We start from the raw sequence: 23366 nt of genomic DNA on the forward strand, positions 1-23366 counted from the left end.
GCAAACACAAAGCAGAAGCAGCAAGGCATCCAGAAAATTTGGCTACTCCTCAGTAGAGGGCCACCAATGCCACTTGTGATTGGCACTCAGGTAGACAATCCAAGTTGGGCAAGCCATGTTAGGTCAAACTTTAGCAACAACTTACACTGAAAGGTCCAATTAGAGCCCCTGCCAATGGCCCCGTGTCACAGGGATAAGGGAGAAGGAAGGGGGAAAGGTTCAGGTGCGGTTTCTTTTGGCCTTTTCTATGGGATATTAACTTTTCTCTGAGTTCCACGAGGTATGATTCCAACAGCCCTCAAAATCCTAATGTATATTAATCTCGAAAATATCCCAGGTAGGACAAAATATTAACCCAGGGGGGGGAAAAAAAAAAAACCTGCCAAAATACCTGGAAAAAAATTGACAGGCTAGTTCTGTTCATAAAATGCCAAGGATTGCCTAAAAATCCAGGGTGACTTCAAGGCTAATGAAAATGAAGTGGGTAAAAGGAACATCCAGGCTGCACAAAAGGCAAACGATTAATTGCTTCCTTAGGGAAGAATAAGAAGGTCGATATTCATAAAGCCTAGCAAATTAATACCCAGAACGAGCCATGGTTTACTGGATTTGATTAGTAGGAATGTTATTTTCCCTTATTCTATTATTTAAACCCTTCCTAGACAGAGGGAAGTCTTTCTATTTTCAATGGCGAGATGAAAATCACATATTTAGGCTTCTGTGCAAAAGTGCTCTAAAAACTGGTGAGACAAACGACGGGCCGTAAGGAAAGACAACAGCGTCCAGCATGAAGGCACTGTGACGCGGGACGGGCGCACGGAGCTAAGCCTGGCAAACGTTCTCTCAGCCCTCCTGAAGGATCGGGATATTCAGGAACCACTCAGCTGATCTATAGTCAGGTAAAAACATGTCCTTGTTCTACCCCTGTGTAATCGCTCCTCTCTCTGGCTTATACCCACGAGAAGGATAAGGCAAACTCATCAAAGATAAAATAACAAGCCAACCATTTCACAGGTACTAAGTTAGGTCATCAAGCAGTCCTAACACATTAAGTAATAAGCAATGGGTCTAAAAATTCAGGCAGCTTCCCAATTAACTCATTTCTCTTTTTACTTTTTATTTTTGAGACAGGGTCTCTCTGCTGCCCAGGCTGGAGTGCAGTGGCCCAATCTTAGCTCACTGCAGCTTCGAAGTCATGGGCTCAAGAGATCCTCCCGCTTCAGCCTCCCCGGTAGCTGAGGCTACAGGCGCACACCACCAGGCCTAACTAATTTTTCTATTTTTTGGAGAGATGGGGTCGCGTTATGTTGCTCAGGCTGGTCTCCAACAATCCTCTGCCTTAGCCTCCCAAAGTGCTGGGATTACAGGTGTGAGCCACCGCCACACCTGGCCCAAATTTCTAAAAGCCAATATTAACATAATCAAAAAACAGGAAAAGATTAGTCGACATCTAAAGCAACTCATAGAAACTTCTAAGTATTCTTTTTCTTTGAAGCACAAATCAGAAATTGCTGAGTTGGTAATCTGGAATTACCAACTTACTCTCAATTAACTGACAAGCATTTCTTAAGTATTTCTGTATACAGAGCACTACAGAAACGGCAGGTCAAGATCTCATCATTTCGTCTACCAGCAGCAGATCCTTGAATCCTTTTGTGTGAGTTCTACTGCAGGAATGATGGTTCCCCCCTCCTCCGTCTCTTCCAGGCGGCTACTCAGGCATCTTTAGGCAATATAACCTCTTAGATTCGAAATCTCTACACAAACATTGCTACTCTATTAAAATAAGTCTAACTTGAATGCCAAAGCAGCATCTTTGTAAACAGCTTTATGTAGCTGACAAGCTGCCCTTTATTCAAATGTACCTCTCTTTCATTCCTGGATTTCCTTTTAGAGTAGTATGTGCTCTTTGCCAATACTCTAGAACCCAGAAGTATAAGCAACAGAAAGCAAAAGCCTCTGGGAGGCCACCTCATCAGAGATAAACTTAGGCAGCATACGGTAGATAGACTTCTAGATGCATGCATAAGCATAAATATACATACATAAAAATGTAACTTTAACATAATAGGCTTTTTCACACTCAGCAATATATTACAGACATTGTTCCATGTCTGCATGTTTCCGTCATATCACAGATGTGTGTGCAAGTCAATTTAACACACAGAGTTGTTCAAGAGTATCCTTTAAATTCAGATTGTAAGTTTGGCGCAATGGCACGTGCCTATAGTCCCAGCTACTCAAGAGGCGGGAGGATCACCTGAGCTGAAGAGTTTGAGACCAGACTGGACAATACAGCGAGACCCTGTCTCTAAAGGGAAAAAAAAATTAAGATTCTGATTTTTCTAAAAAGAGTTTAAAGCCAAAGCAAGGAACCACAAGAGAGACCTTTCTTCATAAATTCTTGGAAAAATAAGAACACTTCAAAAAATAACCTTTAAGACATACAGTGTTGAGTTTCACACTTTTGCTTTAAAATTCTGAAAATATATTCTTAACTCACAGTATAAAATGAAAGATGAGGGAAATAGAGACATCAAAATCATTTACTCATGCTCTTAGACCATAATCTTTAGTTTAAAATGTCTCAAAGAACAACTTCTGTCATTGCGTGCATCAAGAAATTAGATATTCTTGATTGCATAGTAAACTAGGGTTGCCTATGGGTAAGTGCCTGATTTTTTGGTACTTTTACTTTCACTTTCCCGAAGTATCTTAGCCTAAAGGAACTCTTCTAACCCAAATAATGAACTGCTTCTCAAAACTCAAGAAAAGTGTGCACGCAGTTCACCCAGCCATAGGAGAGACCAACTGGCCTAGGCTGGCACGTAGCAGCGTGCTGAGATGAGAAAGAAATGGCACGGTGGAAGACAACCGAAGGGTTGCTCAGGACAGAATGAGACAGCTAGCCACCTTTCTGAGGTCCCTTTAGTCAAACTCATTATAAATTAATTCCTATTTTAAGTAAACAGCCTTCGAATATATGCAAAAACACAGACCAATACCAAGTATAAGAAATCTTTTTAACCCCACTTATAAAGCATGATCCATTTCATCTGGTGATTTTAAAATGTTCATAAGCACAAGGCTCCCAGTCCCTTTTAAAAGGAAAGAGAGAAACTGTTTACCTACAGGGAAGGAGAGCTGGAGAGGTCCGAGGAAGAGGAAGAGGAGGAGGAACAGACGGCAGGACTGAGCAAGGGAACAGAACAAGCACACACAGATAGCCACAGTTAAAATAGCGGCTGGTGCGAATCTAGGCAGTATCTAATAAGGAATTCATATCCCTTTCCTTACATTTTAAATTCTTCAAAAAAGGGTGTGGGAGACAAAATAATTCTTTTAACTGGGCAATGCAGAGGCATGGGGATTTTGGCAGGTAGACACCAGGTAGAGTTTTAAGGTTAAAAAAAAAAAAAAAGAAACTAAAAGTCATTAAGGAGATAATAACCACCCGTCCAGTGCAAAACAAGCATCAAACTGGAGCCATGGGTACAATAGCTGCCTTCCAGGTAGCAGAAAAGCAAATGTTTACATAAGTCAAGGTTGTAACAGTAAAGTAGTGACAAGGATAATTAATTTTACTGAAGAGTTTATATTTCTTAAGCACCTGCTCCCCTTCTGGAAAAGTGTCTTTTTAAGTAAAAAGTGTAAGTTAATGTCAGTGCTGTTTTCTTACCAACCATATTTTATTAAAAAAGTAAAAGTACATGGATGTATGTTACATGGAAGACTACAAGAGGTTTATTCACCTCTACCTAGCTACCTTCAGAACTTTTTTTTTTTTTTTTTTTTGAGACAGAGTCTTGCTCTGTTGCCCGGGCTAGAGTGCCGTGACATCAGCCTAGCTCACAGCAACCTCAAACTCCTGGGCTCAAGCAATCCTTCTGCCTCAGCCTCCAAAGTAGCTGGGACTACAGGAGTGCGCCACCATGCCCGCCTAATTTTTTCTATAAATTTTTAGTTGTCCAGCTAGTTTCTTTCTATTTTTAGTAGAGATGGGGGTCTCGTTCTTGCTTAGGCTGGTCTCGACTCCTGAGCTCAAACGATCCGCCCACCTCGGCCTCCCAGAGTGCTAGGATTACAGGCGTGAGCCACCTCGCCCGACATACCTTCAGAACTTTCAACTCTTACGTGTTAACTACTGAGCATACATACGTATCTAAAATGCTTGGGAAAGAGAGGAAAAGAAAATCAAGGAAAGAGAAAACATGGTCTGTAATACACTGAAGACAGGGAAAAACAGAAAAGGAAGTATGAGTTGAGCACCCCAAATCTGAAAATGCAATACCCAAAATACATCATAATCCAAAACTTTTGAACACCAACATGATGCCCAAAGGAAATGCTCATTAGTGCATTTCAGATTTTGGATTTTGGGATTTAGGATGCTCAACTGGTAAGTTTAATGTAACATTCCAAAGTCCAAAAAAAAATCTGAAATCCAAAACACTTCTGGTCCCAAGCATTTCAGATAAGGGATACTCAACCTATATGAATCATACATATTTTCATTAAAAAAAAAACTGAAAATCAAAATATTTGATTCATATTTACAAAATTAGAAAATACATGACATGGAGCCACGACAGGATGCACTGTGACTCTTTACCTTCACATGGAGTTAACCGATTTCATATTTGACTTTGAAACGTAGTTTGCTAAAATCACATGCCTGTTTCAAAATGCTCAATTTACCTCAATTAAGGAACTACCTAAGTTTTACACTGAGTCTGCTTATCTAAAATACTCCATCAAGACTGTTTTATTATTTGATTGAATAAATTCCTTTAAAATATATTTTCATAATTTATATCAGAGCAAAAATCCCAGAAAATCCTTTACGTCAAAAGACAAAGTTCTGTTCTTGCAATTTTCTGAGAACTAGAGTAACAGAGCAGTTGGAAATAACTTACAAAAAGCAAAGCACTAACCTAACAAAAAGATTACTTGGGAAGAGCACCTTTAATTCCAAAGCCCCTGCTCATAGGAAAAGCCACTTGCACATGATTTCTACTCCCCTCTGTCCCCGCAGTGGGACCAGGGGGATAAAGCAGCGTTCACAAAGCCCCGCTGCCTCAGTCACTTCCTCAGGAAGTGGCACTAACCACAGCTCACCCCCAGACTCAGCGTGGTCTCCAACATTCAGACAGGCACTGGGATTGGGAGGAGGACACTCTGACCACAACCAGCAATCCTGGCCAGTCCTGCGTGACACAGACACTCTGGCAAGCCCAGGCGTGGGAGTTTCTGTTTTGGTTTGTGGTTTTGTGTTGGAGCCCAGGTGGAAGATGTCAGGTCCCACACTGACGCAGCAGACTACACAGTCTTCTTTCTCTCCCTCTTCCCCCACCAGACCACCTCACCAACCCAAAGCACGTGAGCAGCAGAGTGCCACACATCGCCCCGGGACAAAATCTGCATCAGACAATACCCAAATTAAGCAAATGCAGTCAATCCACATGACTGGTGTTTTCTTTCTCATGCTCAAGAGTCAAAAATAAAATTGTGCTGACTAGCTGTGAGCATGAAGTTTCTTGAACAGTGGGAATGTCTACTTACTGAATACATAAAGCTTCCCAAAATACCTGCCCCGTGTTTTTCTTTAGAAAACAGAATGTACGTTTAAAGGGCAAGATTTCCCCCAGGTTAGCATTTCAAAAAAAGTGACTCTTCGAAAAACTAAAACATAGTAGTAAGAGTTTACTAACTACCAAACCATTGCATGAGGACCAGGGCTCCCTTTGCCCTGGGGCCCCTGCACACCAGTGTTATGGAATAAGCTGCCTAACCCAGCTATCAGAGCTTGGTTGTCTGGCTCTGCGTTCTCCCTGGGGGTGTCCTTCATTTCACCTCCATGAATGCCTTTGGGAACCAGGCAGTTTACCTGGTCTAATACATTCACATTGTTTTTGGTACAGTGCTTTGTTGTTGTTGTTGTTTTGAGACAGAGTCTCACTCTGTTGCCCTGGCTAGAGTGTAGTGGTGCCATCATAGCTCACAGCAAGCTCAAACTCCCTGGGCTCAAGTGATCCTCCTGCCTCAGCCTCCTAAGTAGCTGGGACTGTAGGCGTGCACCACTGCGCCTGGATAATTTTTCTATTTTTAGTAGAGACGGGGTCTCGCTCTTGCTCAGGCTGGTCTCAAACTCCTAAGCTCATGCAATTCTTCCATCTCGGCCTCCCACAGTGCTAGGATTACAGGCGTGAGCCACCGTGCCCAGCCACGGTACAGTGGTTTTTATAGAGTACTATGCAGTGATTAAAAGTGAAGTAGAGCCATTGTAAGTACTGGATAGATCAAGGTAGACCATCAGGTGAAGAAAATCAGCTCTTAATACATAAACTACATTAAAGTTTAAAAAGCACATATTTTTATGTTTATATACATAGACATATAAGACTTATCAATGTGTAAAATTTCATAGAAAGGCTCAGAAAGACGCACACCAAAGATTCTCACACATGGACCTAGAAAGCGCAGTGGAACCAAGCTGGGAAGGGAACTGCAGCAGTACCTTGAGCTTTCAGTGTATACTCCCATTTGTATTCTTGTAACTAACACGCACACACACGCACACACACCCCCCCCACAATTGTTTTCAAAGTCCATCCACAGAAGTGTAGGTCTGCATTTTCAAAATCTCATGTCTACACAAAAGGAAGAAGGTAGAAGTTTAAACTTCCTACCAGTTTAGGGACAGTCAAAATCATCAATCCTGGCAATTCTATCAAAGGCACTTTTGGACAAGCTGTATTTCCCATTGGATATACAGTCTTTTAACTAAAAGACCTTTGTGCTGACAGCTAAATTCATCAATGAGTTTAGAGAAATACTGAAAGGATCTAGGCTAAACCTGTCACTATTAATAAACTTCAGGAAAATTCATTATAGCCTCTGCTTGAAATGGGTTATTCAAATAGTTTCATGATGAGAAAACAAGAAAAAAATTGCTAAGTTTCTTCGCTGTTAGTTGTTTATACACTGCCTTTTTTTTTTCTTTTAAAGAAGCACGTTTGGTGAATTCCAATATTTCAAAACTAAGAAGTTACTTATCCATGTAAATACTAGTAACAAAGGATTCCTGGCTTAGGAGTGAAACTCACGCAGACTTTAGAAGCATTCCTCTGGCACTTTATAAATACCATGCTTAGCATCTCTGCAACTGTAGCTTGAAGCAAAGTATAGATTTCCCAAATTAGAAGTGATGTTTTGAGCATAGAAAGGAGAGTTTCAAGGTCATTTTCTTTGGTCACCTGAATAAGCCTTCTCAATTTTTACACATAAGTCCTAAATCCTGCAGAGAAGCCTTTGTCTCTGAAACGCTCCGAACCATCAGCAACATTTGCTGTTTCTTCTCATTCATTTTATCAATTTTTTAAATTTTAAATACTAAAGAAAAAGATATTTGCAAACTTTTTTTGAGACTTCCAGCATTAGAAAACACGGAAAAGAAAATGAGTCGCTGAAGGTATCTTGCACTTCCCTGGAGATTTTACAGTTCAGTGACGCTTGTCTGCTTGGTTCCCTCAATACAGGTCTTTCTTCTGGAACGTTCTCCACTCAAAGCTTTGAAGTCCTGTTCTTGCTACAAGGTTTGACGTCAGTTGTTCTCAACTGAGGCGATTTCCCACCACCAGTGATATTTAGCAACGTCCAAAGACACTCTGGTTGTCATGGGTTGAGAAAGGAGGCCGCTAGTAGCACGTAGCAGGCGGAGGCCAAGGATGCTGCTAAACATCCTACAATGCCCAGGACAGCCCCCCACGACACAGAGTCATCCAGCCCCAAATGTCAATAGTGCTGAGTGGAAAAACCCTGCTATGTGGACATAGACACTCTGCCTGTGTCACCCTGACCTCCTCCCACCAACACTTAATTCTACTAATTAATGCTTCCTCGGTCATCCACACCAGAGCCTCCTCGAACACAGGTGGTGGCCAGTCTCTGCTCCAGCCCGACCCTGCCCCGACCCTCTCCCACCAGTTGAGGGAGGGGACAAATGGGCTCCTTGTGTAGTTATCACAACCGTTCTTACACGCCAAGATGATACCACTGGCTAAGCAAGAAACAATCCTCACTAGATAACAAATTCACTTAAAACATTTTTGGAACTATGAAACACAGTACTTTCATCTATAAAATATGCCCCAGAGCATCCCCCAAACTGATCTGTCACAGCGTGCCTTACCGCTGCTGATTTTAAAAATAAACTCATTTAAAAGTCCTATTTCTGGAATAGATAGAAAACAGGGAAAAACAGAGAAACAGAATTAATTACATCAGTTTATCAATCGCTATGTTATATTAAGAGGAGGATGGGTGAAGCCCTATGAGTATTCCTAACAAAGCCCTCTCTCATTTTTCATTAATTTCATCAAAGACAACAACAGCTTAGAACAATATTTACCCAGGAATGCTCCTCCTGTTACTAAACTTTCCACTAAAAAAAAAAGGGGGGAAAGAATGGGTCTACAGTCTAGGAATTTGAGAAATGCTAGGTTAAATACACACACACACACACACACACACACACACTTCTCTAGGCTTCTCTGAGCTTTCCAGTGCTAATAGGAACCTCCATTGTGAATCTTCCAAATGGACATCTAGAGCTGGGAGCATTAGCCAAACTTATTTGTTGCCAGAAGTTTTCAGGGTAAAATATCTTTGGGATGTATTCAAAGCAAAGTTTAAGAAATGATTCTCTTCAGACCAGGCATGGTGGCTCACACCTGTAATCCTAGCACTTTGGGAGGCTGGGGAGGATCGCTTGAGGCCAGCAGTTCGAGATCAGTCTGGGCAAGAGCGAGACCCCAGCTCTACAAAAAATAGAAAAACTAGCCAGGTGTGGTGGCACACGCCTGTCGTCCCAGCTACCCACGAGGCTGAGGCAGGAGGATCCCTTGAGCCCAGGAGTTGGAGGTCACAGTGAGCAGTGATGATGCCACTGCACTCTAGCTTGGGCAACAGAGAATCCGTCTCAAAAAAAAAAAAGAAGAAAGGAAAGAAAGGAAGAAAGAAAAGAAATGATTCTCTTTGGGAGTTGGTTTTAGGATATAGTGTGAGAGTATGAGTGAAGTGTTTTCTGCCATTTTTCTGACAACTTTACTCTCTGCTTTTCTTGGGCATGGTTCCTCTCCAGGCACACCTCTGCATCAACCCAAGACGCCTTAAGGAAAGAATAAGTGAACCAATCTCCAAATAGGGAAGAAGAACAATAATAAGAAAGTATTTCTAGCCGGGCACGGTGGCTCACGCCTGTAATCCTAGCACTCTGGGATGCCGAGGCGGGTGGATCGTTTGAGCTCAGGAGTTCGAGACCAGCCTGAGCAAGAGCGAGACCCCGTCTCTACTAAAAATAGAAAGAAATTATATGGACAGCTAAAAATATATAGAGAAAAAATTAGCCGGGCATGGTGGCATGCCTGTAGTCCCAGCTACTCGGGAGGCTGAGGTAGGAGGATCGCTTGAGCCCAGAAGTTTGAGGTTGCTGTGAGCTAGGCTGACGCCATGGCACTCTAGCCTGGGCAACACAGTGAGACTCTGTCTCAAAAAAAAAAAAAAAAAGTATTTCTAAAGGGGCTCTGCCTTAAGTTTCATGCCATAGAAAGGACTATAAAAACCTTATTTGACTGATTCTATAAATACCGCCACAGGAAGCTATTTGTGTTGTAAAACGCACACAAGTAGGCACACATATATAGAATAAAGGTAGAAAAACTCACAAAGGGAGCATGCTATCTCCTCATGTTTACAGACTTTCAGTACCACAGCCACACCAGTTTCAGGAAGCAAAAAAGAAATACCTCTTGGATCTTGACAATAGGAGGAATACTGGTTGACCCAGAAGTAGTGGCTTTGAACCTCAAAAATATTCTAGCCTATCACCAATTGGCTACAGAAATGACACCTATAAACCACAGTACACTGTAGTGGTTAAAAGCATGGGCTCTGGAGTAAGACAAACTAGGGTGACTTCTGGCTTTTCCCTTTAAAAGTAACAAAATTCTAAGCAAGTGACTTAACTTGTTTAAAACTCCATTTCCTCAAGGGTAAAATGGAGATAATAAGATCTACCTCACAGAGTTATTGAGAGGATTAAATAAAACAATCCAAGTAGGCTGCTAACTAAAGTACCTGGAACATAGTAAGTGTGTACTAAATGTGAGCTATTATGGTAACATCAAAACAAGGGCAGTGATAGACAGGACTCTGGCACAAAGTCCTAGAAGAAATTAAGCCACAACTCTGATTCTCCTAAATAGGTAATAACAAGAAAGATGCCACCAGAATTCCCAACAAGACGTGGGCTAGAATGAAGCACACCTCAACTTAAGTGCCCCTTGCAGACAGGCCACCCAGCAAGGTCTTCTAAGAGCAAAACAGATGCAGAACAGACTTTTCCTATCCTCAATGACCTGAAACTAGAGCACTGTGTAACCAAAGATGTCACCGCTCAATCTGAAACTCCAAGTGAAGTCAACAATATCCTAATGCTCAAGATTAGAACAGAAATTTTTTTAAATTTTCAGCCGTCTGAACCAAACCACTAAAGCCTAATTATAGTATTACATCAAGTGCTAAAGTATGTGTTTAATCTTTTCCAAAATTAACATTGGCCAGATAAAACAGATTTGCATTTTGCCAAACAGATATACACCCATGAGGGGCCCCAAACATGCCACACACACACATAAACACACACACAGCCTATGAGAAGCCTCCAATACACATCTGTGTACCAAGGAAAGACCCTAAACATTAGGCTTGGACAATTCTGCCAGTCACCTGGCCAAATTCCCTACCCTTCAGAGTCTCAGTCCAATACATTACATAGACAACCAGCATTTGCTACGCATTTATGGAGCAAATACTGCAAGCTAAACATTTTATGATTTTGAGTGAATAGAAAACAAATCCACTTTCTGCACTCCAAAGAGCTCATACACCTTGGCTACTGTACCGAAGCATGATAAAGGGCATAGACTTCAGGGTCAGAAAGACCCAGGTATAAATGCCAATTCCAATTTAGCCATGGCATACTCGATACACTCTCCAAGCCTCAGGTTCCTCGGGCATAAGACGGGATTCCTCAGGCTAAAACTACCCACTGTTCAGAGCTGCCGTGAGGCCTGACTACTCAGATATCAAAAATGGCTCCAAGGCGGGCATGGTGGTTCATGCCTGTAATCCTAGCCCTTTGGGAGGCCAAAGCAGGAGGTTCCCTTGAGGCCAAGGGTTCAAGACCAGCCTGGGCAACATAGCAAGACCGCATCTCTACAAAAAAATTAGAAAGTTAGCCAGGCATGGTGGCATACACCCATAGTCCTAGCTACTCGAGAGGCCGAGGTGGGAGGATGGCTTGAGCCCAGGAGTTTGAGGTTACAGTGAGCTATGATCACAACACTGCACTCTAGTCTGAGTGATAGAGCAAGACCCTATCTTTAAAAAAAAAAAAAAAAAGGCTCCAAATAAACAGTTTCCTTAGCTTCATTTGCCCAAGGTCACCAAGTCACCCTTCAGCTCATCTTCCCTGCAACTCTTGTTTTTCATCATTTCTTATCACAAAATGTCCATCCAGCCACACAGCTATGCTCAGTGGCCTCCGCACGCATTTTCTTCAGCTGCCAACAGTTAAATGTTCCCATCATTTCCCACACTAGGTCATCTTTCCCTCTTCGTCAAACACCTCGCCTTTTTCGCAATCCCACCAAAACTTATCTTTTCAGAAACTCTATTTGGATCCAATCCTTTCCTTTTTTGTATTCTTCCCACCTCTGCTCCTAGAACCCAAGCATGTCAGAAAAGAGTGTTAAAAATTGAGGACACGCGTTCAGTTCACTTACAGGTAAGTTATTGTCTGACAATAATGAATTATGGCAAAGCTACAAACTACACCCCCAAAACAGTGTAGTCAATCATATACAACTCTGTGCTCAAGGCTATACAGAGAACAAACGAAAGATGGAATAAACCAAGGAAAATCCATCCCTACCACTGAAAAAACCAATAGTTGGCCAACGATGTCACTTTTATATATGAACAACAGCACATTCCATATAAAAAGGCAGCCCCTGATTTCATTGCCTTTTTGTATCCAAGCCTGTTAAACTTGTCTAATAAATGTGTGTAACTCATTTCTCATTGACTTTACTCATTCACTTAATAGTTCTGCCAATGTCTGAACAAAGGTAGCCACCAGATTTTGCTCTTTCAATGAATGACATTCTTTAGAAAGTATCGCATTTTAAAATGAAGAACACCTTGACTAGACACAGGAAATGGCTAATGAACCACATTGGCTTAACGGTTTCTACTGTAGCAGACTCCTCCGGGGGTGTCTCATTGCGCCTACTGTCCACCTTCACTGAAAACTACTGTCACCTACTTAGGGTTAAGAATATAGGGTCAGGCGTGGTGCCTCACACCTGTAATATCAGCACTTTGTGAGGCCAAGGCAGGCGGATGGCTTGAAGCCAGGAATTTGAGACCAGACTGGGCAACACAGCAAGACCCCATCTCTAAAAAACATTTCTTAAATTAGCTGGGCATGGTGGTGCACACCTGTACTCCCAGCTACTTGGGAGGCTGAGGCAAGAAGATCCCTTGAGCCCAGGAGTTCAAGGCTATAGTGAGCTATGATCATGCCACTGCACTCCAGCCCGGGCAACAGAGCGAGACCCTATCTCAAAAAAAAAAAAAAAAAAAGGAATAAACCCACTCTCTTAGGCCATAGCTGATTAGACCAAGATCAGTTAGATTTTTGGTCTTGCGAACTTAGACTGAGGAATACAGGTAATGTCCACTACTGGTATTTTAAACAAGGACATGGAAATACAGCAATATCTTACCACACAGGAAAGAAGTTCTACCAAGGGGGAAGCACAAAGAGATAACCAAGGACTTGAGGTCCTGAAAACAATGCACAGCAAGCTTAGTGAGAGATGACGGCTGAGTTCCTAATGTCAAGTCCCGAGACAGCTGCCACCTCTGTGCCTTACAATGAGCTCCCTTTTTTATTGTGTTAGCTTGATCGTGTGTCCTGCATATCTAAACAATCTAGTGTTTTAATGCTCTCCCTTATGAATCTTGCCTACAAGGAGCTACTGCTTCTCCTGGTCCACACACCTCACCGCAGCCACCTGGGCCACAGGTGTCCTCAGTCAGTATTCCACATGAAGGCTGCCAGGTGAGACTGGCTCCAGTGCAGGCATCGGTGACCACTGTACTGGTATCTCACACAGTCCTCATCCATCCAGCTACTCACCCACTCACTCCAGGGCCCTTCAGCGGCCGCACCTATCAGCACTGCAGATCAATCGGACGGCCTGCTTCCTGCCACCTTGCCCTTTCACATGCTCACCTGTGCTGCGTCCTTGTGCTCTCCCGGTTCCTGCCTGTTTCCCTGCACTTGCAACCACCGGTCTCTGTTTTGCCTTCTGATGCCCTCCACAGGTCTGTCTGCCTCGTCTTTGACTCCTAACCCACCCTGACTCTTGCCATGCTCCAGCAAGGCTTCTGACTTACGGCCCCAGCTACATTCTGAACTCACCTCCAACTCTGAAGAACTTCCACTCCCTTCCTCCGGGACGGGCCCCACGGCCTTACCTGTCCTGACACCCAGGCTTGCATCTGTTCTTCCAAACCCCACTCTCCACCCCTTCGACACTCTGCCGCTCCACGGCCGCCAGACGCACAGGCCCAGAGCGGACACTCTCACCACGCCAGGCAAAGGACTCTATAAAAAAAGAGGGAGCTGATGGATTTAGCCACCAGTTAATAAATTGTACTCAATGTGCCAGATTCATATACCACAGAACTGTGTCCAGATGTCCAATAAGATCTAAAACTCAACTCGAATTTCTGTGAAATGGTAGACTTTCTTGCAGAGATGGGGGAGGTTAACTATCTCATGCAACAGACATCATTTTATTGCTATAGATGTGCCTTCCCAAAGTAAAAAACAAAACAAAACAAAACAAAATGCTGACTAAAGTTTTCCAGTCTCTTAAAGTTCAAACACATAATATACCCAACTCGTTCCTGCAACTCGGCCTCTTGTTTGGCCCAGGCCCCTGGGCAACACCTTCCCAGGACAGCTGGGCCCAAGGACCCATGGTGGCCGTCTTCATCGTGTGCTGGAGAAGTGGTGCAATTAGCCATTTTCCAACACTGCCATCTGAGGTGGCTCTTGTAACTCCCATTCTAAGGAAAAGTCCCAAGTCACCTCAATTCCTTATCAGGCCTGAGGGCAGAAAGAGTGGCACTCTAGCTGTTTTGAGTCCTCATCTATCACTGGATACTGAATCCCTGAGCCAAACACCACACGGTCACTCTGATGTGCTCATGTAAGGCCTGACAGTCTCCACGACAATGAGTCACAACGGGTAGCTGAATCTAATCTCAATACTAAAATTACCTACTGTCTTACCAGACTACGGGTGTCAGGGGGTCGGTGGGATCAAGGTATCAAAGCTGGAGTAAAGCAGGAATGTAAGAAGAGGAATAAATCCAGAAATCTGTGTTCATGCCAGAGCTGGGCAACAAGGACCAAAAAACCAGCTCTGGCCCTGTCTGTACTCACTGCTAGCATCACGTGCCGAGCCAAAGGGTAAATCCCTGTGGAGTCAGGCACCGCCCAGAGAATCAGATCATTCTGGAAGCAGAGAGGAAGAAGTCCGAGATCAAGGGAAGAATAGAGATCCTTGCCACTCAAAGCGTGACAGTCCATGGACCAGCAGGGCCAACATCTCCAGGAAGCTACCTAGAAATGCAGAACACTGGGCCCACTGCAGCCCCACTGAATCGTCACCTGTATTTTAACGAGATCCCCAGATGATCTGTATGCAAATTAAAGTTCGAGAAGTGCAGTGTAGACAACAAGGGCACCCAGGACCCAGCCTGGGATTCTGGGTGACCGGTATAGGACAAGAGCAGCAAGTAGGAGCTTCTACATGGGACAAGCGGCACGAATGAAGCAGTGCAATCGAGGAAGAACCTCAAAGCCAGCCAAACCCTGGTTCAAATCCAGGGTCAACCATTTACCAGCAGGGCAATCTCTGGCTAATCACTTAACCTCTCTGAGTCTCAGTAGGGATGTTAGTTGCAACCTTACAGGGGACAGTAAAGGTCAGGCATCTAGCACACATTAAACCTGCAATAAATGCCATTTTCCCCTTTCCATCATAAAGCAGACACGGACCCTGTATGTCTGTGTAGACTCTGTGATGGAGACAGATGAATAAGAAACACCTGGGAGAGAAAATGGGTTCCCAACTAGAGGAGGAGGAGTTTCTTCTCAGTTATTATCCTGCCCTTTCAACCAAAGGAGGGGCTGGATAGCAATAAACATGAATACCGCAGGGCAGCAGAGCAATGTCACTGCTAAATTTACTTCATGTCTGTCCAACATTCCAGACCAGCACCATCCAACACAAACATAATGAAAGCCATGTATGTAGTTTTACATTTTCCAGTAGACACATTTTAAAAAGAAGGAAAAAAAGGGGGGAGAGAGCAAAATAAATTTGATAAATTGCATTTAACCAAAATATTATGAGCTCAACATGAAATCGACAGAAAAAGTTAATAAGATAATTTCCTCTTTTTTTTTTTTTGAGACAGAGTCTCGCTCTGTTGCCCGGGCTAGAGTGCCGTGGCGTCAGCCTAGCTCACAGCAACCTCACACTCCTGGGCTCAAGCAATCCTCCTGCCTCAGCCTCCCAAGTAGCTGGGACTACAGGCATGCGCCACCATGCCCGGCTAATTTTTTCTATATATTGTCAGTTGTTCAGCTAATTTCTTTCTATTTTTGGTAGAGATGGGGGGGGGGGTGTCTCGCTCTTGCTCAGCCTGGTCTCGAACTCCTGAGCTCAAACGATCCACCCGCCTCGACCTCCCAGAGTGCTAGGATTACAGGCGAGAGGCGCTACGCCCGGCCCTCTTTTTTTTTTTTTATTAAGTCTTCAAAACCTGGTGTGTGTCTTATCCTTTCAGCTCAACTCAATTAAGACTGCCCACATTTCACCTGCTCAGCAGCCATAGGCGGCTCGTGGCTACCACACTGGACAAAGCAGTTCCAGAGATCTCTCGGATCCCTTCTCCACTCAACCTCCTGCCCAGCCCCAATCCTGGTGTGCAGAGTACGACTCTCCCTCTAGTCATCGTCAAACATGGGAAGCAAAGTGCCAGGGGAAAAGGAACACAGGCTTTTGCTAACCTAGCATATTTTCACAATCAAGTTTTGTTTTGCTTTAAACTTTAGTCAACATAAATTACACCAAAAGACAGACAAGCTAAACTACAGCCACTCAATGGTTGAGCTAAATTTTTCCGGGAGCAAAGAAAGTTCAAGTACAAAACTTGGACAAGATTCGCCAACTATAAATGAAAGTACAGCCAAGTAGGAACAAGTACGCTACCCTCGTGCCTACATTTCACCCACTTTTAACCAGATGTAGAGCAGCTGTAACTGAAGCCCTACAGATGAGGCAGGAGACATACATTCTGTGTGTTTTCATGGTCAAAAACAAACACCTACTTGCAAATGAAGTAAGGCAGGACAGGAGACACAATACCCTCCAAGGGAAAAAAAAAAAAAAAATTCTGGGGCTAACACCATTCTCCTAAAACAGAGAGAGAAAAACACAGAAGAACTACAATTTTAGGAAGGACTTACCACATGCACTCTGCTGAGCACTTTACATGCATTTACTCCTCTGAGCAACCCCCAAGAAAAGCATGGCTTAGAATTTAAGTAAGTTGCTTAAGGTCCCACGGCCAGTAAGCGGCAGAACACAGGTTTAGATCATTGAAGTTTAGGCACACAAGTGTATATCATTGAGAGCTAGGCACAGGCAACTGAAAAGCTCCCTGTCCTTAGCACCCAGATTTAACTGAACACTAAGCATAATCAGTTCTCAAACTGACCCTCCCATCCTTGCTATGTTAGACCAGCAAAACCATTAAGGACCAGCTGACCAATAAGTACCTGTGTGAGGCTTAATTTGATCAACTCATGTTTCTGGGTTCACATGATATAAGGATTATGAATAAGAGCTGGATTAAATACCATCAAAACACATAAGACAAATCTGAAAGGCAGAGAGAAAGCAGTAAGGGCAGTGGTCTGGGACTAGAGTCCAGAGTGCTGGGTTCCTGTTTCAAACCTGCCATGAACTACACGCTGGCCCCTGCCCCCCAGCGTGGGCTCAATGCAGAAAATGAGGAGATAACTATAAATATCTGAAGCACTTCCAGTTATGTGATCCTTTAAAACAGAGAGTTTTGAATTTTCTAACCTCTTAAGTTTTTCAACAATCTAATTGTTATTAGTCAGATCCCTAGAAAGAATTTCTTTCTCACAAAAGAAAATTATAAAATCAATACCCATTACTAGCACCATGAGTCAGCCTTTGGAAAGAAGGAGTTTTTGTACCAAAAGGAAAGGGCTCATATTGAACAGTCAAGAACTTCAACACCCTAATTTTATCTTTAGGTCTCTATAGATCATTCAAAATATCTAAAAGCTCTAATTATGTAAAATTGTAATAACGGACTGAAAACAATATAAAAACTGCATTTGGTGGCCCTAAAGACCATCCTTAAAGAGGAATCCTTAGTAGGGAACATGTGAGACAGCTAAAATAAACACTCTGAAGTTTGTCTAAAAATTACTTATTTCAGTCTCCAGATTTAGATTAAACAGAATTTGCTCTTCCCCCTCCTAAAACAGCCAGAATTCAGAACTTCCTGCCTGTAGAAGACGATTCAAAGAATTCTTTAAACTGTTGTTTATTTATTGTTGGAACAAAAGATTCTTCTCAGCACCACTTTCGATTTACTTTGATTTTCTCATCCTTTTCAAAGAATACATAAAATAAAAACATCTCTCCATTCCTTCTCCCTTCCAGTCTGTATCCTTACCCTAGTGACCACTAGAACTGTTTAGGTCTTTCCAACATGCCATTTCTGGAGCCGTCCCTGGTGCAGATACAGATTCTTCTCTGTGCTGATGAAAGTCAGGAAAATCTGGCTAAACACAAAGGCCCTCAGTGTAGCTCCAGCTTCTCCACTGCATGTTCTCACTTCGAGGAGATGTCAACTGTCACCTCTAACCCGAACACCATCAGTCGTCTTTGCTGTTTAGCACCTGCTGTGCCCTTTCTGGGCACCTCCTGGCCTTCAAAGCCCTAAAAAGCTTCCACGTCACCCCCTGTCCACCAACTGTGCTCCCTGCCAAGGCAGAACAGCACAGTGATGGGGAGATCCTTCAAATCCTGCCTCTACTACGATTTATGAGCTGGGGGACTTTGGCCAGGGTCTCTGCCTCGGTTTCCCCACCATGGGGATAAGAGAATACAGCTCATGTCATTGTTTCATATTAAATGAGATAACATAATAGCTGAACATGGCAGTGCACCCTGGTAGTCCCAGCTACTACAGAGAGAGAATTGCTTGAGCCCAGGAGCTCAAGTCTAGCCTAGGCAACATAGCAAGACCCCATCTCTTAAAAAAAAAAAAAGAAAGAAAAGAAAAAAAATGAAATAACAGAAATAAAGGGCCACCACCTTCTGCAGTGCCTGCACGTGTTAGCTACTAATCTTTTTTTTTTTTTTTTGTAGAAACAGAATCTAGCTATGTGGCCCAGGCTGGTCTTGAACCTCAAATGATCTTCTGGCCTCAACCTCCCCAAGGGCTGGGACTACAGCATGAGCCACTGCACCCAGCCTAATTTTCTACCTTTCTGGAAATACCCTCCAACTTCCTGCAGCACGTATTTTAAGTTCTTCGGAGGCTCCTCTCCCTTTCGTTGATGGTTTTCACTATGTAAGACATTATCTTATGGGACAGGAACTCAACCCTTCAGACACCTTTCTTCCATCCTCTCGGTATGCTAATTACTCACAGTGCAGACCTCCAGCTCAAATAGCCCTCCTGAAGCCCAGACCCACAGAGCCAAGAGGCAAAGGGAGGCTCCGCAGGCAACGGAGCCCAAAACCAAACTCATTCGGCCTTCTGAACTGCTATCTCGAAGACGTAGCCTCAGCCTGCCACCGGGGAGGCGGCCTCTGCCCCTCCCTCTGTCTCTCCCTTATCCAGTCAGGTGCGCACCCAGCCCCCTGAAGCAGCCACCAGCTGCCCCTCCGTCCCCAGGAACAAGGCTTCAGATCAAAGCCCTCACGGTTTCTCTCCTGGGATCCTGTAGCCGTCCCCTCGTTTGGCCTCCCTACCTCCGCTCCATCCTCCAGTGCTGCCACAGGACCTTTGTCATGAAAGGGAAGTCCTTCTGCCTACACTGCCCACACAGGAAGTCCACACTCGAAGGGACTGTACTGAAGGACCTTCCTCAGGCTGGCCCTCCACCGCCACTCCCCCCACAGCCCACTCCCAACACTGGACGCTCCCGTGCCTTCCGCATCCCACTACTCCTCCCCACGTCTTTCCCGGTTCAGCTCTCAAACCACCTCTCCAAGGGCTCCTCCCCTGATGCTGGCACTAGGTGGCCCATTCACATTCCTGTCATAGCTTCTGCAGGCTCCTTCCCACTACACTTGTCTCTCTGGTGTCCTTTCCCCTCTGCACTCCCCGCGCCTAGCACAATGTCTGCTTAGTAAACAGCAGGCATTTGTTAAATGGCCGGAACAATCCCCAAATTAACATCGCTTCCTATTTTTTGGTCTATCCCTCTACACCACCATGATCTCTGTCTATCCCTAAAACAGCTTTCAGGATCTATTCTTGCCAATCCTGAAAGCTGTTTTATCCTAAAAAAAAAAAAAAAAAAAGAATCTGCTTCCTTTCACTGCCTTGATATTGCTTAAACATTTTCAGTTCCTTAAAAGTTAGAAAAACTGAATAATAACTATTAAAACACCACCAATATTGGCAGTCAATAAATCAAATTATAATTAAGAAGTTGTTTACATACAACTAAGATTTCGACAAAGATCCTTCCATATCACTTTCCAAAACTGCAATTCTATTTTAATGTCTGGTGTTTTATTGAACCTGAAGACAAACGTAAAAATTAAACTGCCAAATGTTTCTGAAGAGATTAAAAATAACTGCTGCAGAGAGAATGGATATTTTACCACTGGCAGTTTTTGTTTCCACTTTTGGCTAATTCCGATTAGTTCAGGGTTATAAAGCATGTCATCCCATTACAGAGTGTTCTATTATCATGATCATCTCTCGTGTGTCTTCGGACAATGTTCACTACGATCTCTTTCTTGGGAAGTCTTAACTGCAGCTGTCAAGGCCAGATCTTTTCTGTGACTTACAATGAGATGAATTTATTTTCATTCAAACTTTTAATTCTTGTGTATGTACCATATGACCCAGACGTCTCAATTCTAAGTAGAGTCATGTGACGCATTGTGACACTTTGGTCAACGATGGCCTGCATATACAACAGTGGTTCCATAAGATTACAATACCATATTTTTACTGTACCTTGTCTATGTTTATGTATGTTTCCATACACACATACTTACCATTGGGCTGCAACTGCCCACAGTATTGAGTACAGTAACACGCTGTACAGGTTTGCAGCACGGGAGCAGCAGACCATACCACATGGCCTAGGTGTGCACCAGGACATACCACCTAGGTTTGTGGAAGTGCACTCCGCGGTGTTCACATGACGATGTAATAACCTAACAACGCATTTCTCAGATCATACCCCCATCATCACTCGACACATGACTGCATTTACCAAAGAGAAATGAAAACTTATATTCACAAAAAACCCTGTACAAATGTTTATTCACAATTACCAAAAACTGGAAACAACCCTAATGTCCTCCAAGCAGGGAATGAATAAACCAACTGTGGTACATCCATACAGTGGGGTACTACTCAGCATTAAAAAAAAAACCAAGCATGATACACAGAATATGGATGTACCTCAATTGTATTCTGCTAAGTGAAAGAAGCCATTTATATGACATTCTGGAAAAGACCAAATTTCAGGGACAGAGAACAACGTCCCTATAGTGGGACAGTGGTTGCCGAGGGAAGGGCTGGGGAGAAAGGGCAGCAAGAGGCGTTTTTTGGGGTGGTGGAGCTATTCCGTATCGACTGTGGTGCTGGATAAACGACTCCATACATATGTTGAACCCATAGGCTTGGATATCACAGAGTAAGTTTTACTGTTTGTAAATTTAAAAATTGAAAAAGTTAATTCTTCAATCATGACTCAGTTAAAGATCATTCCTAAAATATAATTAACACAAAGGTGTGTATTTCTGTAATGTTTACCGTGGCTGCTGCTGTTCTTGTTTTGGGGATTAGGAAGTATGGGGATTAGGAAGAGATGTTAGGGGAATGAAAGAGTCACTGGCAACCTTTCTGAGGTTCCACGCAAGGGCAACCTCCACTCCAGCTGTGAACAGCCAGATGGACTTCCACCAAGGATATGGGAAAGGTTATTCAACACCAACTGAAGACAGACCGTACTCCACAGCAAAGCCCAGGAAAGAATGTCAAGGGAAGAAATAAATGGAGGATGGCAGAATTCACAAATCCTAAAATTCTAATGTAGGTATTAAGCAGAAAATTCCACTTATGTTGTTGACTACTTCCTTCCTAGGCCTTCCCTAAAAATGAGTACAGGTGGGTGGGGGCAGGGAATCTACGACAGGAGAGAGGGAGGGAGGGAGGGAGGGAGAGAGAACAAGCTCACACTCCTGAACCAGGTTAGGCTGAGTTCTAAACCCCTGCATCCAATGTTCCTTAACACGGAGAAAATGACTCTACACAGGCAAATGATAAAAACAAGAAGGACTCAACACCAAGTTACACTTCCTTTCCAGTGTACTCTGCTCAGCCAAACCCACACATTCCTGCTCCAGAGGGGATGGCCCGCAGGTCGTCCTTGGAGACTGCTGCAGGCGATCCCAACCAGAGGCTGGGCTGGGCTAGGCTAAGCGACAGTAACAGCCAGGCGGCCCCGCCCCAAGTATGGGTGCCCAGTGTCTCCTCCTGGCTCTCCCAGGAAGGAACATGCCCTTGCTTACTGTCCACACTCACATTCGCGCATTCCCAAGCCCAGAAGCCTCTCCGCTCCTCTCCCGGGAGACCTGGGCCTGCTACATTGTTATACCTCCCTGTGAGATCACCACCTGAGACAAGCTTCCATCCACGATGAGCTCATGATTACTGCCCTGGAGAACCAGCTCTCCAGCCTTCAACAGCATTTGCAGCTGGAAAGACTGGTCTAAATGCAAAACAAATGCTATTTTCAGGAGACTTCTGGGGGGGGTGGGGGAGGGAGAGTAACAAAGCTAAAAACCACCAAGAGAGCAAACCAGAACATTCCATGACGTGCAATGCCTTACAAAGAGATTTTTTAAAAACATATTCTCAAGAAATAGCCAGTGCAAGGGGTTGGCTATCTAAGTTAAAGAAAAATCACTGACTCTGGAAAGACAAGAAGGAAGGGCCAAACGATAAAACAGCTTATTGTATTAAGCTAATTAAGGTGTACCGTATTAGCCATCTGAGTTTTAGTTGGCACCAGAAAAGCAGGAGCAGCATATCTTGCAACATGGATTGGGATCTGCTTTGCAAGCATATTTCTGCCATGCTCATACACAGAACCTCTGGCAGTCAAAAATGATGTAGAATTGAAAACCAATTTTAGCACAGCGATTTGTAAAGAATTTTGTTCCATCATGTAAGCTATTTGCAGGTCTATCCGTCCGAGATTACATTTATCTCTATTAAATACTACATAAAGTATTCTGAGCTAACCATGCACTCTTGTTTCCCTTTTGCCAGTTTTATCACACAGTGGATGTTCCGTAGCCAAATGAAAAACATCGTAACAATAAAAACTCTTGCATACTTGACATCCTTCACTGCAGATATTCTGCCCACCAACTGCCAGCACACAACCTAACCAATTCTAAGATTCCCGGCATTGCTGAAAAGACTCTATTCTGCTGAGCACAGAGAGGAACAAAATGCCCACTTCAAAGTAGGGCAGAAATTTATTTTCAATCATGTCTTCTGTGAGCTCCTCTGGATGTACTTTCACCAAACCAGCAGAAAGGCAGAACCAGTTCTATCTGTTGCTGAGATCATACTGGATATGATTGTGGAGCCACTGGTTTCCTGTTTGGGGAAGTTACAGTTCTTTTCATAAGGAACCCCAAGGCAAAATGTTTAGTGTTCCCCTGTAAGCTCTCTCAGCCTTTGTTCTTCACTTTGCTAGACTCCTTGCTGCATTCTTCTCCTCTCCTCTCCAACCTCTGGTTTTGGAGGGTGCATAAAAATGCCAGCTCAGATCTAATGCAATCTTTTAAGACATTACACATTTCCTACCATCCATTACAGAACAACTTTGAGTTAACAGGCATCTT

At 43.6% G+C, this 23366-nt stretch overlaps 1 protein-coding gene across 16 annotated transcripts in view; it reads right to left on the minus strand.

The window, feature by feature from the left end:
* Positions 1-23366, minus strand: part of ZNF532 (zinc finger protein 532) — a 101006-nt gene that overhangs the window by 74209 nt on the left and 3431 nt on the right. The window lies entirely within an intron of this gene.

Source organism: Eulemur rufifrons, chromosome 5 (assembly GCF_041146395.1).
Source record: "Eulemur rufifrons isolate Redbay chromosome 5, OSU_ERuf_1, whole genome shotgun sequence".
Taxonomy (NCBI): Eukaryota; Metazoa; Chordata; class Mammalia; order Primates; family Lemuridae; genus Eulemur; species Eulemur rufifrons.